This window comes from Triticum aestivum, chromosome 3A (assembly GCF_018294505.1).
Source record: "Triticum aestivum cultivar Chinese Spring chromosome 3A, IWGSC CS RefSeq v2.1, whole genome shotgun sequence".
In the NCBI taxonomy this organism is placed as follows: Eukaryota; Viridiplantae; Streptophyta; class Magnoliopsida; order Poales; family Poaceae; genus Triticum; species Triticum aestivum.
The window spans coordinates 342,250,521-342,267,049 of NC_057800.1; positions in this window are offsets into that span (position 1 = coordinate 342,250,521).

Below are 16,529 nucleotides of genomic sequence, written 5' to 3' on the forward strand. Positions count from 1 at the left end.
ATCATTTCCATTACATGCCTCACCATCTAGTTCTAGTTGTATCAATCAGAATACAACTCCGAGCATCCATTACCATGGACATGGCTATTCACTACAAAAAAAATACACTTCCGTGATGATATGTGTTTGTCACAGTAGGTCACGTTTTCTGTTGCATGTACATCCATGACGATTTTATGATAGAATCAAGATAGTCATACCTGTGCTATCGTAGAAGTGTTCCATGACATTACCAAAATTATCATCACGGAAGTGTCCACTTCCATGACGAAAAATCGTGCGTCACAGAAGTGCTTTCGTCAAGGGTGACCGAAACGTGGCATCCACTGTAACGGAACGCCGTTAAGCTATTGGGTCCGGTTTTGGATTCGATAACTCGTTAACAGCCCGGACCAATGGCGATTTTCCACATGTAAAATCATCATTGGCTGGAGGAAACACATGTCAGCTCTCGTTGGCACATGTGTCACTCATCCAATGGGCGAGATGCGCTTATGAAATGTTGACACGTGGACCGGCCCAAAAGTGGCCCATAAAGTTTAAATGGACCGGCCCAACTAAAGGCCCACATGATTTTGCAGTCCATAATCGGCCGGCCCAGCAAAAGGCCCACGAGATTTTGCGGACCATAATGGGCCGGCCCAGCTAAAGGCCCACGAATTTTGTGGGCCATAATGGGCTGGCCCAGCTAAAGGCCCATGAGACTTTGCAGACCATAATGGGCCGGCCCAGCTAAAGGCCCACAAGAGTTTGTGGACCATAATGGGCCGGCCCAGCTAAAGGCCCACAAGATTTTGCGAACCATAATGGGCCGGCCCAGTTAAAGGCCCATGAGATTTCACCGACCATAATGGTCGGCCTAGCTGAAGGCCCAAAAGATTTTGATGACACTAGTAGGCCGGCCCATTAACAGGCTGCCATGTTTTGGGCCAAATGCCGGCCCATATTTGATCCGGTCCATTAACAGTCTGCCACATTCCGGGCCTAATAAAGGCCCATATGAGATACGGCCCGTTAAAAGCCTACCATGCTCTGGGCCAAATTACGACCCAGATCAGGTCCGGCCCTTTGAGAGGCTTTGGTCTCAATTATGGCCCATATCAGATTCGACCCGTCAACTGGACGCTATGCTTTTGGGCCCACTTGATAAATGCCCATTTAGTAATTCGGCCTGATATTAGTTTCGACCCGCTAAACGCCCGTTTAACATTTTGGCCCTATATATATTCCGCCTGTTAAAAGCATGTCATATAGTTGGGCCTAACTACGGCCCGGTTTGCATCCGGCCTGCTCACAGACGATAATCTGATTGGGCCAAACAAGGACCGAGAGAATTTTGGCATGTTATAAGCCCATGATTTGATTGGCACAATCATGGGCCGGGGTCTATTTCGGCCTGCTATTCTTCCAACTTTCTTTGAGGAGTTCGTCCGCCAACGTCGTCAACTCTTTGCCAGTGCTTGTTTCTTGGAGTTCTTCGTCTCCATGTGTTGGCCCGCCAACATGGTCAACTCGTTGGTCGGTGCTCACTTCCTGGAGATCGCTGTCTCCAGTGGGTTATCTGCCGGCAACTCTTTGCCTAGTGCTCCAGGATCCATCAATGAACTGATAAACAAACGCAATCGAAAGGAAACCACAATCGCAATGAAAACGGGAAAAGAATAGGCTGTGAGAATCAGTCGGTGCTTCGCAAAAGAAGATTCTTGGAATGAAAATATAGCAGCATCACTGATTCGCCCATCTTTCCTTCGTCGGTACAGAAGAAGAATGGTAGAAGTGAGTAGCCTAGAGTGAGGTTTTCTTCAATAAAGGGGAGACAGGGCTTCAACGAGCGTTCGAGTGAAATGATGGTTGCTTCGTCCAGTCCAACTTCAAGGCCACTTTACCACTACTAGTAAAGGTGTGGGTTTTGTGATATGACTGGTCATGACGGGCACACCGGGGTGACCGGTGAGTTTCGACTGTAGCACCTCGCTGTGATTTGGTGGATGGCACGCGGGCCCGGATGCTTTGATGTCCCACATGTAGATAGAGCGGCTATTCATATAGGAGTGCTCAATATTGTGCACCGCGACCAAGGCGGAGAGGAAAATGAGAGAACTATGTAATTAATGCATGAGTTTAATTAGGGTAGTTTTTAAAGTATGAGATACATTCCTCCAATCACAAAATGCCTTGGTTGATGAGATTTGAGCTCTTAAACCAGAAGGGAGGGAGTACTGCACGCGGTGTAGTCAGTCACTTGTTGAAATCTCTAGAAAGGAAAATACTCCTTTCCAGTTTACACGGCTATACTAGCAAGTACTAGTACTACAATAGTGGGCTCAAATAGCAATTTTGTCTCATACAAGAGCCTGGCTATATGTGTGCTCCAAGGCACCGCACCACGTGAGCGTTCGCAACTGCCATGTTCGGGTTGCGCTTGGCTTTTCGCCTCTTCGAGAAGACGAACAATGATGTTACTCCTACTTCTACAGTATCAAATCCACTGCTGCATGTTTGTCCACCTCGTGCGGGAGGGATAGCGTGTAGCGAAAGCTCCTACTAGTCCTGCCAGCCACCACGCTCATGCGTGAGGGAGGGACGCAACTTCATTGACTTGCTGCTCATGCCTTTGCATCTATGACAGGTGGGCCCAACAGGTGGTTGGCCCACCTATCATGCAACCAAAGGCAGGTGCAGTTAAGTCACCGGAGCTCAGTCCGCGAGGGAGAGGGCGTTGTAGTAATCAAACTTCTTGGTCTTGTATGAGTTGACGCAACACATCAAAGCACTGCACTCGATATAAGTCTTTTTACACATTTCAAATGGACTACAACATACGGATGTATGTAGACATATTTTGCTTCGTATGTAGTCATTTGTTGCAATCTCTAAAAAGACCTATATTTGGAAACAGAGGGAGTACAACGCATGCATGCATGCCATGACTTCCCTTTTGATACTTGCATGTGTTGATTTGATGCACCTTGCCAAATTTTGACTATAAATTTAACTAACCAAATTTTCATGCATGTTACAAAAATTACGGGGCTGTTTGGATTGTGACTATGTTTGTCTTATGTTGCCACATTTTTCTCCCACACTTGCCGCACTTCCCTAACTTGAGTTGCTCGAATTGTTAGACACACTTTGTCTTGCCTAAGGGAATCTTGCCACACTTTTTGTGTCCATGACATGTGGGGTTCACTGATAATAAAAAAATCCTGTCTTAGGTGTGGCTAATATAAAAGACATATATTTAGGAATGGAGGGAGTAGAAAATATAAATAATAACGCATGTTGGGGCAACCCACGTTTCCGATAATTTTAGCCGTGGGCTTGTTCACAATTTTTATGAGCGGGTGGTTGTTCATTTAATAGAGGGACTTGTACCAGACTTGAACGATACAAAGTGCAACCTGGCACACCGTAACTATAGGATCAAAAGTATGTCTAGAGGGGGGTCATTAGACTACTTGACCAATTAAAAATCTATCCTTTTCCCAATTTTAGTCTTTGGCAGATTTTAGCTAACTTAGCACAAGTCAAGCAATCTTAACACAACTCAAGCAAGCATGCAAAGTGTCTATGAGCAGCGGAAAGTAAAGCATGCAACTTGCAAGAATGTAGAGGGAAGGGTTTGGAGAATTCAAATGCAATTGGAGACACGGATGGTTTTGTCGTGGTTCCGATAGGTGGTGCTATCGTACATCCACGTTGATGGAGACTTCAACCCACGGATGGTAACAGTTGCGCGAGTCCACGGAGGGCTCCACCCACGAAGGGTCCACGAAGAAGCAACCTTGTCTATCCCATCATGGCCATCGCCCACGAAGGACTTGCCTCACTAGCGGTAGATCTTCACGAAGTAAGCGATCTCCTTGCCCTTACAAACTCCTTGGTTCAACTCCACAATCTTTGTCGGAGGCTCCCAAGTGCCACCTAGCCAATCTAGGAGACACCACTCTCCAAGAAGTAACAAATGGTGTGTTGATGATGAACTCCTTGCTCTTGTGCTTCAAATGATAGTCTCCCCAACACTCAACTCTCTCTCACAGGATATGGATTTGGTGGAAAGAAGATTTGAGTGGAAAGCAACTTGGGGAAGGCTAGAGATCAAGATTCATATGGTAGGAATGGAATATCTTGGCCTCAACACATGAGTAGGTGGTTCTCTCTCAGAACATGTGTATTGGAAGTGTAGGTATGTTATGATGGATCTCTCTATGAATGAAGAGTGGGTGGAGGGGTATATATAGCCTCCACACAAAAACTAACCGTTACACACAATTTACCAATCTCGGTGAGATTGAATTGAAAAACTGGGAAGGACCGATTTAGCAAACCTAGTGACCGTTAGGATTTTCGGTGGGACTGAGATGCAACTCGGTAGGACCAATATGGTTAGGGTTAGGGCATAACGTAATCTCGGTGTGACCGATTACACAAACTCGGTGAGACCGATTTTGGTAATGAGCTAACCAGAGAGTTGGTCAAGTAAACTCGGTGGGACCAATCGCTCATTTCGGTGGGACTGAAATGTTACAAAAGGGAAACAGAGAGTTTACATTCCAATCTCGGTGGGACCGATCGCTCATCTCGGTAGGAACGAAACGTTACGAAGGGAAACATAGAGATTACAACCCCATATCGGTGAGACCGATTTGCCTAGGGTTTTTGGTAGTGGCTATGACGTTTGAAACTCGGTGTCGCCGGATAGAAAGAATCAGTGGGGCCGAGTTTGACTTTTAGTTTAGGTCATATGTGGATGTGGGAAGGTAGTTGAGGGTTTTGGAGCATATCACTAAGCACTATGAATCAAGAACCTCATTAAACAACACCTCATCCCTCCTTGATAGTATTGGCTTTTCCTATAGACTCAATGTGATCTTGGATCACTAAAATATAAAATGTAGAGTCTTGAGCTTTGAGCTTGAGCCAATCCTTTTGTCCTTAGTATTTTGAGGGGTCCACTTTCCTCATCCATGCCATGCCATTCATTGAGCTTTTCCTGAAAAATTAATCTTGGAATAGCATTAGCTCAATGAGCTATATGTTGTTAGGAATTACCAAAACCACCTAGGGATAGTTGCACTTTCAATCTCCCCATTTTTGGTAATTGATGACATCATATAGATCAAAGCTTCGACAAATGATAATAAGAGTGAAAAACATTGTCGCTTTGAGAAGTATGTGAAAGCAAGAGCTCCCCCTAAATTTGTGCATAGTTTATGATTTGCTTTGGACTGCAAATGCACAGAGAATTAGGCTCATGGGTTACTCTTCCATGTCATATACATCTTGGTGGAGTGCTCAAAATGATAATAATTAAATACATGCACTCATCACCAAGCAGAGTGAATGATCATATAGGGATAAAATGATAATGTCATCCAACAAGCATTAAGGTAGCATATGATCAAACACACGTGATCATCCAAGTATCTCACAGACAGAAAGTATCTCAAACAAGCAAAGCAACGCTCTCTCTCGAAGCCTATGATCTATACATTTTTCTCCCCCTTTGGCAACAAGTTACCAAAAAGTTCCTAGAAAATGCATAGCACTAAATCGTCTCTCAGGCTTGGTCTTCAGGTGGTGGTGTCCGGATAACTCCAAGAACGAAGGCTTCAGTCGAAGTAGATGGAGCTGATGGAGTAGGTGCTGGAGCTGGTGGCATTGAAGCTGTAGCTGGTGTAGATGAAGTGGCTCTGGTGTCTGGAACAGGCACTGCTGCAGACCTCTGAGCTCTAGGCACTATGGCAAATGCATCAGTGGTTGTCTTGCCCTTCCTCTCCTGCATATCATCCTAAAGTTGCTCCACAATAGACTGGATCTCAGTTACCTTCACATCCAAGTCATAGAACTTTTGCTACACGATCCTCTCCAAGCTCTCCTGGTTTTGAGTCAGGGTGGCCAGTCCCTTCTCAATCCTCAGAGTGGAGGCAATCAAGTAGCCAAGATGATCTTGCTTGCTCTTCAAAAGATACTAACATGCTTCTTCAGTAGTTGGCATCCTTGCAGCCTTTTCAGCCTTTGCCTTCTCCTTCTTGGCTTGTGCGTGCACAGAAGATGGTTCATTTTCATCCATCACAACAGTGTTGTCCTCAAATCCTGGGTAGATGGGTAGGTGCTCCTTGTCTAGCAGATAGTGCATGTGCCCATCTTGGAGTTAATCACCTCCTGGATCTGTGGGACATACCCACAACTCCTCTTCTGATCTGCAGCTATCCTCTTGATAGTTTCAACTATAAGGCTCATGACTTTGAACTTCTGTGGGACATCAAAGATATGAAGCAAGTTTATTGCATGGCCTCTGATCATCTTGTGATCACCTGACTTCGGCAAGAGAGTATGCCTGAGGATCCAGTTCATAGTAGGCAAGCCTGATAGAAGATAATGTACAGATCCAAACTTTCGTGTCTCAAGAGCAGCATCTGGGATCTCCTTGTACATGTGTGCCATGGAGTTGTGATCCTTCTTCTTCTTCGCATATACATCCAAGTCATCTTCACTCTCTTTTGGAGCATTGATCAACTTCGCCCATTCTGCAACTGTTGATTGGTACCTCGTACCTTCAGACATCCAGACAATCCTTCCATCTGGGTAGAAGTGAGCTATGGAGTAGAACTGCGTGATGAGCTCATCATTCCATTTTGTGAGTTTCTGAGCCACAAACTCATCGACTCCACACGCCTTGAAACTGTCATACACACCTGGATAATGTTCATCATTCTCCCTGATGTACTCCCAGTCGACCCATCTCATGTCACACACTATGGGCTTCTTGTCAAGCAAGATGGTCTCATAGAAATCCTGTTGTTCCTTTGTATGGAACATGTAGTCCACGGCAGTCCTTATCCTGGTGGCATATGGATCAGACTCTCTCCATAGCCTCAGACCTGAGTCCTTCCTGATCTTCATGTTCTCAGCAACTGGATGAGCATCATTGTGATATGGGATTTTTGGTTTTAGCTTCCTCAAGACATGTGACTCATCATCTTCTTCTTCCATTTCAGCTTCAGGCACTGGGGCCTTGTTCTTCTCCTCAGCAGGGATGTTCCTGGTGCTCCTCTTTGGTTTTGGCTTTGGAGCTGGAGCAGCAGCCTTAGGAGCAGGCTTAGGCTTAGATGGAACAACCCCTTCCCTGATGGCATCACCCATAAGCTTATGAGCTTTGGGTGCTGGTGCAGCATCTTCTTCCTCTTCCTCTTCAGAATCTCTCATGATTGAGGATCTCCCAAGCACTCTAGCAGTGGTCTTTTTGACCCTCTCTTTCCTCTTCTTCTCTGCCATAACCTGCTCTTTGGGTGCAGATCCCAAAGTCTCTTGAGTAGATGCTCTGGCCTTAGACATTGGAAATCTCTTGGCAGGAACCTTTTGCTTCATGCCTAGCTTGGTGGCAGCATCTATGACATATTCCTTCTTCAGGACTTTTCTCTTTGAGGTGGTTTCTTCTTCCTCAGCCACATAGTCCTCATTCTCTGACTCTGAAGTTCTTTTCTTGCTGGCCCTGGTGGCAGCTTTGGGTAAGTTGCTTGGGGTGCTCCTGCTACCATCATCTGAGCTGCTCGAGGGACTAGTGCCCTCACTCAAGTGAACCCGCTCCTCTGACTTGTTCTGGCTGTCACTCTGATCAGGCATATTGCAAACACTGACAGTAGACCCTGTGAATAGATATAGATGAGATAGAGTGGATAAGCATCACAAAATGCAGAGGTTTTCGCAAAAGAATGCATCAAAAACTTAGTTTTAGTTTTCCACAGAAAGCATTTCGGATCAACCGATTTGTAAACTCGGTGATACCGAAGTAGATGTTGGAACCTAAACTAGTGAACTCGGTTAGACCGAGTCACAGTTCGGTGGCACCGAGACTGCTAGGGTTTCACAAAGTCCTGAACTCGGTCACATTGATTTGCAATTCTCGGCCAGACCGAGAATCACATGTGCAATGGCCTTAGCCGAATCGGTGGTACCGAGTTCCACAACTCGGTGGGTCCGAGATGGTTTCGGCGGAAACCTAACCCTAAATTTTCAAATCATCTCTAATCTACGGAGTGTTTTGGCTGGATAGAATGATCTCAATCGTGGCAAGATACATGGCGAACACAATGTGCTAGGAATCAGATAGGGATAGCACAGTGATCGAGTTCATACCCTAGTTCGGTGATGAACTCGCTACGGCGGCAACGGTGGGGTTGATTCCCATTGACGGTGGCGGAGACCAGCGACAGGAGGCGGCTGGCAACGAGGAGGACAATCCGGAGACCCTAGAGGCAGAGCAGGCTAAGCGCGGGTCGAGGAGGTTCGGAAAGTTTTCCAAAATTTGACCCGTGGATATATATAGCCCGATCCTGTCGGTGTGACCGAGTGGAACAACTCGGTGGCACCGAGATTCATAACTGCAAGCAGTTACTGAAACTCAGTGTGACCAAAAAGTTCAAATCGGTTGCACCGAGATTGAAAACCTAGATCGACTTAGTGATCTCTGTATGACCGAAATGGGTGAATCGGTCAGACCGAAACGCACAAAGAAGTTTAAGTCTATGACGAATCGGGGACTCCGAGTGCTCCTCACAAAGAGTGGTTCGAATCTGACTTGATCAATTTTTGTGATGTAGCATGAACAGAGTTTGAGACGAGAAAAGTATAGATAGCTAGAGAAGGTTCTTAGGCATTCTTGTCCATCCACTTGGCCAAAAGAAAAGGAAACCAAACAATCAAAACAACAAGTGGATGTCCCCGAATGAGTAAATTATGCAACCAACATGCTCACACAATAAAATGACAAATGAAATATGTGGCAAAGCATGCACAAACAATTCTAGCATCTATCAAGCAATTGGCGATGACTAGGTCATCTATATATGAGTATATAGACTTAGGAGTCAAATGAGAACATTTGATCATAGGTCATACTCATCGTTTAAGCACAAGTGGGGTTACCACTTTTACATAAAGCGTTGTTGTGTTCACACCATTAGAGTTGCTTTCACTCAATTGTTATAGTAAAGCTCCCCCTAGATGTGAGATCCCCCTAAGAGGGATAAACTAACCTTGGGTTTTGTCGATGATGACTTGATGTAGGTGTTGAAGATATGGATGCTCTATGTTGATGTAGATCATTTGGAGCTATCCTTTGGAGTGAGTTGCACTTTTAATACCTACACGGGTTAGTCCCACAAGGAACAAACACGGATATCCATAGACATAGAGTGATGCACACACGAGATGATGTCTATGAAAGCTTTAGGTTACCTTGTCCCTTGTCTTACCAACAAGAGGGTTTGTGACTCCTTGAACAAGTGCAATATGTGGAAGTTGATTGCACTTGTTATTGCCAAAATGATAAGAGTGAAGTATGTTGGCGGAGTCACCCTTAAGAACTCTCTAGTTCTTCTTCTTCGGGATCCACACCATCTTGATGGGAATCCTCGGAGTTGTAGTTGTACTCAATGAAGTGGAACTTGATGTAGTCTTGGGAACCCACTTGACCAAGGCCTTAGGAGCTTCTTCAAATGCATCAATTTCCTCTTGAAGCTTGTCCTTGCCTTTTTGCTTGTGGTCTTGTGGTGGAAGATCATCTTGAGCTTGTGTCCCTTTGGATGAAGTAGGATGATACTTCTCTTGTTGAGGAACAAACTTCGTCTTGGGGTATTGATCTTCTTCCCACTCAACTCCATTGGCATTGAATTTTCGTTCAAAACCAATACCTTGATTCTTCCGGTGCCTTCCTTGCTTACGTACAATTTCCTCGAATTGCTTACTCCCGGCAAGGCTCTTGTAAACACCTTTCTCTATAATTCCCTTCAATAAGCTATTTTCTTGCTCAAGTGTAACTTGGCTAAGAGAATCGTTAGTGGAATCAAGAGAACTACTAGAAGCAACAACATTGGATTTAGCATGATTATTGTTACTACTAGAAGGAGAATCTTTCTTGTTCTTGTTACTAGACTTCACTTGAGGCATGTAAGTGGATAGGAGTAAACGCTTGGCAATGTAAGAGGAACTTTTCCTGCGAAGATCATCATTGATTGCCTTTAAGAACTCATTCTCTTGCTCAAGGTTGATCTTTTCAAAACGTAATTTCTCATGAGTCCTTAAAAGTTCTCGATGATCTCCTAAGATAGTTTCATGAGCTAACTTAAGAGTGTTTAGTTCTTTAGTTAGAGACTCAATCTTCTCCTCATCATTGTCATTCGTTTCATCATAGTATTCATCACTATAGTTGTCAACAAGTAACTCATCATCACCTAACGAGTCATCTTCATCACTATTGAAATCAACATACTCGGGGTGTGATACCTTTGGACCTTTGGCCATGAAGCATCTCCCAATTCCTTCATTTGGTGAATCAAATATGTCGTAGGAGTTGGTTGACACAAGTGCTAGTCCGGCAACACCTCCATCTTGAGTATATTCGGAGTCAGAGTGATAGCTTCTCTCGGAGTCATTGTCGGAGTCAGAACCGGATACCCATTCACCAACATGAGCTTAATGTCTTCATTTTGTGTAGCTCCTTGATGACTTGTCCTTCCTTTCCGAATCCTTGCTTCTCCGAGAGGGTCTTCATTCATATCGATCATCCCTACTCCTTCTCTCCCTTGATGGTGATTCTTCTCTTCTACTTCTTCTTTTGGTAGAATCTTCTCTTCTCTGGTGGGGAGCCGTACACTCAGTGGAGTAGTGTCCGGGTCTTCCACAATTGTAGCAGTTTCGCTCTCGACTAGAAGATCTTTTGTCATTGTAGGACCTTGACTTGGAAGTTCTCTCCTTGCTTCTACTATTGTAGAACTTGTTGAAGTTCTTCACCATTAGGCTCAATTCTTCATTGAATGTTTGTTTCTCACTGGATGATGTGGGGGCTTCACATGAGGCTTTGTAAGCACCACTTGACTTGTTATGGAGCTCCTCCTTATCCTTGACATCTCATGAGCAACAATTCTTCCAATTACTTCCGTTGGCTTGAGATCCTTGTAATTTGGCCTCATTTGGATCAATGTGCATATGTATTGTATTTTCCATTTAAGGCTCTTAGGATCTTCTTGATGATGAATTTGCCGGTCATCTCTTCATTTCCTAAGCCGTCAATCTCATTTGTGATAAGAGCAAGCCTAGAGTACATTTCAGCGACACCTTCACCATCCTTCATTTTGAACTTGTCAAGTTGACTTTGAAGCACATCCAACTTGGATTCCTTGACGGAGTCGGTACCTTCGTGCATATCAATCAAAGTATCCCAAATTTCCTTTGCATTCTCAAGACGGCTGATTTTGTTGAATTCTTCGGGGCACAATCCGTTGAAGAGGATATCACAAGCTTGAGCATTGTATTGTAGCATCTTCAACTCGTCCGTGATAGCTTCACGTTTCGGTTCTCTCCCATCGAAGAATTCACCTTGCAAGCCAACACACACAATAGCCCAAACGGCGGGGTTATGTCCAAGAATATGCATTTTCATCTTATGCTTCCAACTAGCAAAATTAGTGCCATCAAAGTAAGGACCTCTATGGTGATAATTTCCCTTGCTAGACGCCATACTCTCCTAGGTTGTGTAACCAAGGCTATGACCACCAAAAGCAATGGAAATCAAAGCAAATGGAGACCAAAGCTCTGATACCACTTGTAGGATCGAAAGTATGTCTAGAGGGGGGGGGGTGATTAGACTACTTGACCAATTAAAAATCTATCCTTTTCCAATTTTAGTCTTTGGCAAATTTTAGCTAACTTAGCACAAGTCAAGAAATCTTAACACAATTCAAGCAAGCATGCAAAGAGTCTATGAGCAGCGGAAAGTAAAGCATGCAACTTGCAAGAATGTAGAGGGAAGGGTTTGGAGAATTCAAACGCAATTGGAGACACAGATGTTTTTGTCGTGGTTCCGATAGGTGGTGCTATCGTACATCCACGTTGATGGAGACTTCATTCCACGGAGGGTAACGGTTGCGCGAGTGCATGGAGGGCTCCACCCACGAAGGGTCCACGAAGAAGCAACCTTGTCTATCCCATCATGGCCATCGCCCATGAAGGACTTGCCTCACTAGCGGTAGATCTTCACGAAGTAGGCGATCTCCTTGCCCTTACAAAATCCTTGGTTCAACTCCATAATCTTTGTCGGAGGCTCCCAAGTGACACCTAGCCAATCTAGGAGACACCACTCTCCAAGAAGTAGCAAATGGTGTGTTGATGCTGAACTCCTTGCTCTTGTGCTTCCAATGATAGTCTCCCCAACACTCAACTCTCTATCACAGGATATGGATTTGGTGGAAAGAATATTTGAGTGGAAAGCAACTTGGGGAAGGCTAGAGATCAAGATTCATATGGTAGGAGTGGAATATCTTGGCCTCAACACATGAGTAGGTGGTTCTCTCTCAGAAAATGTGTATTGGAAGTGTAGGTATGTTCTGATGGCTCTCTCTACAAATGAAGAGTTGGTGGAGGGGTATATATAGCCTCCACACAAAAACTAACCGTTAGACACAATTTACCAATCTCGGTGAGACCGAATTGAAAAACTCGGACGGACCGATTTAGCAAACCTAGTGACCGTTAGGATTTTCGGTGGGACTGAGATGCAACTCGATAGGACCGATATGGTTAGGGTTCGGGCATAACATAATCTCAGAACGTAATCTCGGTGTTACCGATTACACAAAATCGGTGAGACCGATTTTGGTAATAAGCTAACCAAAGAGTTGGTCAGGTAAACTCGGTGGGACCGATCGCTCATTTCGGTGGGACGAAATGTTACAAAAGGGAAACATAGAGTTTACATTGCAATCTCGGTGGGACTGATCGCTCATCTCGGTAGGACTGAAATGTTACGAAGGGAAACATAGAGATTACAACCCCATCTCAGTGTGACCGAAATCCCTATCGGTGAGACTTATTTGCCTAGGGTTTGTGGCAGTGGCTATGACGTTTGAAACTCGGTGGCGCCGGATAGAAAGAATTGGTGGGGCCGAGTTTGACTTTTGGTTTAGGTCATATGTGGATGTGGGAAGGTAGTTGAGGGTTTTGGAGCATATCACTAAGAACTATGAAGCAAGAACCTCATTAAACAACACCTCATCCCTCCTTGATAGTATTGGCTTTTCCTATAGACTCAATGTGATCTTGGATCACTAAAATATAACATGTAGAGTCTTGAGCTTTGAGCTTGAGCCAATCTTTTTGTCCTTAGTATTTTGAGGGGTCCACTTTCCTCATCCATGCCATGCCATTTATTGAGCTTTTCCTGAAATATTAATCTTGGAATAGCATTAGCTCAATGAGCTATATGTTGTTAGAAATTACCGAAACCACCTAGGGATAGTTGCACTTTCAGTAACACCACTTGGAACAAGCGGGTAGCTATCTCAAAAAACAATCAACAACTAAAAAACGGCGACCTAACACGTAGTACACAATTTTAAGCGATTGTTTTGATGGAGTGAAAAAGGAAAACTACCCCACTATGTATATATAGGCCGGAGCCTCCGCGCTTGCTTGCTAGGGTTGCTCTATTCACACACTCTCATCCTCTCTAGATCTAAACAAGATAGGGGTGGTAACATTGTCTTTCTCCATTCAAAAAACACTATCTTTCTATCCTCACCGTTGGTTACAGATCGGGACGTATCCCCCTCCACCGGTGAAGGGGAGGAGGGGTAGCGTTTAGGCCATCATCGAGAGCGAGGGAGGAGACCCACTGCCGGCCGCACCGTTATCTCTGGCCGAGCGCCGGCATGGGAGGTCCTACGATCCCTTCGTCGTTCCCTAGTGTGGGTGGATCCGGCCTCCCGCCGCCCACCTATCCACATCCCGACGACCTTCAGGTATATCTTCCTTCGAAACCGCCTTAGATCTACTTCCCCAGCTCGCTATGTCGCTACCTGCCATCCCCTCTTGATCGGATGGTCCAACGTCACCTATTTTTTTCTATTGTTATAGGTAAAGCTACTTCATGGAGTCGAATCTTGTACTTGGTTCAAACAAGAAATAAAGTGGGGGTGGGGGAATTTAGTATGTACATCGGATTTGGTACAAACAGGAAGGAAAGGGGGTGAAAGTAGTACAAACTGGTCATCCAATTGGTCTCTTGGTCGAAAAGGGAAATATCGGGGTAACGCTATACACAGTGATATGACCAGGACTAGATTTGCTATCCACACATAGGAGTAGGTGGCTAGAGTGAACAAAAATGGGACCAACCCAGATATGTTTCATGGATGTTTGTTTCTCGGGGCAACAAACTATGAATCACCACTTTATGCCCCTGTTTAGGTACATGGTGCTGGACTGCTAGTGCACCCACTATCCCATGCCCTTATACCAAATATTTAGTTGTTCTTAATCTAATGCCCCTGGTAAAATGAAGCCATGCCACTGTTATAAGCCATGACAAGTTTAGCCAAATGTTTTTTCTTGTAATTGTTTGAGACTTTGATTATTTCCATTGTAGCTTTTTGTGCAAATAGGGATATCCATTTCACCAGGTTGCTGTTGTGACCTTTTGGTGCACTGCACAAAACACTTCTTAAAAGAAGTGACTTTTGTGCTGTTTAACTAGAATGTCAGAATGGAATAGTTGATTCATTTCGGTGGAACTGCACAAAGGGAGATATGTGTTCCAATCCTCATCATCCATATTGGCGCCATAACCTTCCTTTAGGTAAGAATGATATTTCATGCATGTGTTCATCTCTATTTTGTGACTCCTATGAGAAAATAATGCTATTGTTTACTAGTACACTTGTACTCCCTCACTGACCAAACCAATTCAGAAATAGAAGGCCAATCGTGTACTTGGTTTCACCAACTGGTGAGGAGAAAGAGAAACAGAGGATGAAGAGGAGGAAGAACAAGAATAAACAGTGCCAAGGTGATCTTGCTGAAGCCAGAGGCCTCACTCGAGGCCATTCAAGGGCTCCGGCAATGTCTACCTTACATGTGAGACGATCCTCTAGGGAGCTGTTCCACTTCTGTTGTCTCTCCTGCAAGGCCACTTAATTAATTAGGAGTACTTAAGTACCACAAATTTATTGCTGCCTAATTTTCCTGTCGGAGTTAAACAAATCTTTAGTAGCACCTTATACTGAATCATGTACGTGTGTATGTTTGTCTATGGAGGTGAATCATGTGGTGGAGCAGGGAGGGGATATTATTAGTGTCATGACATAATAGTGCTATTGTTTGGCATGTCAATTTATTGCCATTGGTTTAATGAGGCAATATTTTGCGTATTGTCCATCATGAATTTGATGCTACTATTAGAGTAATATGCTAATGTCTTTCTATCCTTTCTCACCAAGCTAATGAAGGTTTGACCTTGTTCCTACTTGTGCAAACAGGGATCATGTTGTGCCAATCATACATTTTAGTGGAACTACACAAGACAATACAATGAACTGTATCCCAGCCAGTGCTTTAACTCTGCTGGAAGTTCTTGGTAATCTTTTGATATAATCTCAGCACTGGTAAACAAGAGTGATTTCAACCATACATTTTAGTGCTTTATCATCTCTTATGGGACTACATGAATAAGCTTTTTTCCTCAGGTTTGTACCGGCCTAAGGCCTTCATCCATATTAGTTTGCTGACATCTCTATTTGTATCATGCTACTATCATGAGAAACTCTGTTATCTTTGCACGTTAAAGTTTTGCAACCTATGATACATGGCAATGCTTTGAGTGTTGAGCTAATTGGTACTGATTAAATAAACAAATACCTCTCTTTAAGCAAGACTTATGTTGCTAACTTTACCCATTAAGATAGCGAGGGTGCTTCTATTTGTTAGTGTATGTTTCATCAACTAGTCCCACTATTACAGTAATCTCACTCTCTCAATATATGTGCCAATAGGGATGCTCGATTTTGGTGGAACTGCTCAAAAACTTTGGGTGTTTCATTGCCTCGACAGCTTCGGTCCTTTCCCATCAGTCGCTAATCTGGGCTTGCATTCTTCCTTTGCTGTCAGTCGCTTGGCTTATCTCGGCTTCCAGTCAAAGGAAATAGTAATTGATATGCTACCTCACATAGGTTGGTACTGGTCTTTATCCTGATTATTGTGCTTGTCCTATGTATTGGTAATTTGGTATTGTGCTACTGTTTGCCGATTTCACAAAGGAGTAACTTGGAGCCTGAAGTCGCAGGCAAATCATTACATTGGGTGATTTTAGTAGAACTGCACAAAAAGATCAGATGGACAGGTACTTATGCTGCTGCTATGTACTCCAAAGTTCACTCAGACAAGCATCGATGTTGACAAGAAGAAGTGCCTATATTCATTCGAGTATCAATCGGCGTCAACCAGTTGTCAAACTCCAAGTATTAGGAGAGTGAACGCCAAAAATATTGCTTGGCGCATAGCCCAGAAAAACGCAGTCCAGTCTTTGGTCCCAACTTATGCCTTTTGGTTATCGGTAGATATGGTAGCGAACTGTATGGCATGGAGTCTAAATATTCCAGACAAGTTGGTTGACGCATATATTCATCTGGCACTTAATCAATTTGCACGCCAGGGATGCTCCATTTCAGTTGAACTACACAAAAAATTTGGGTGGC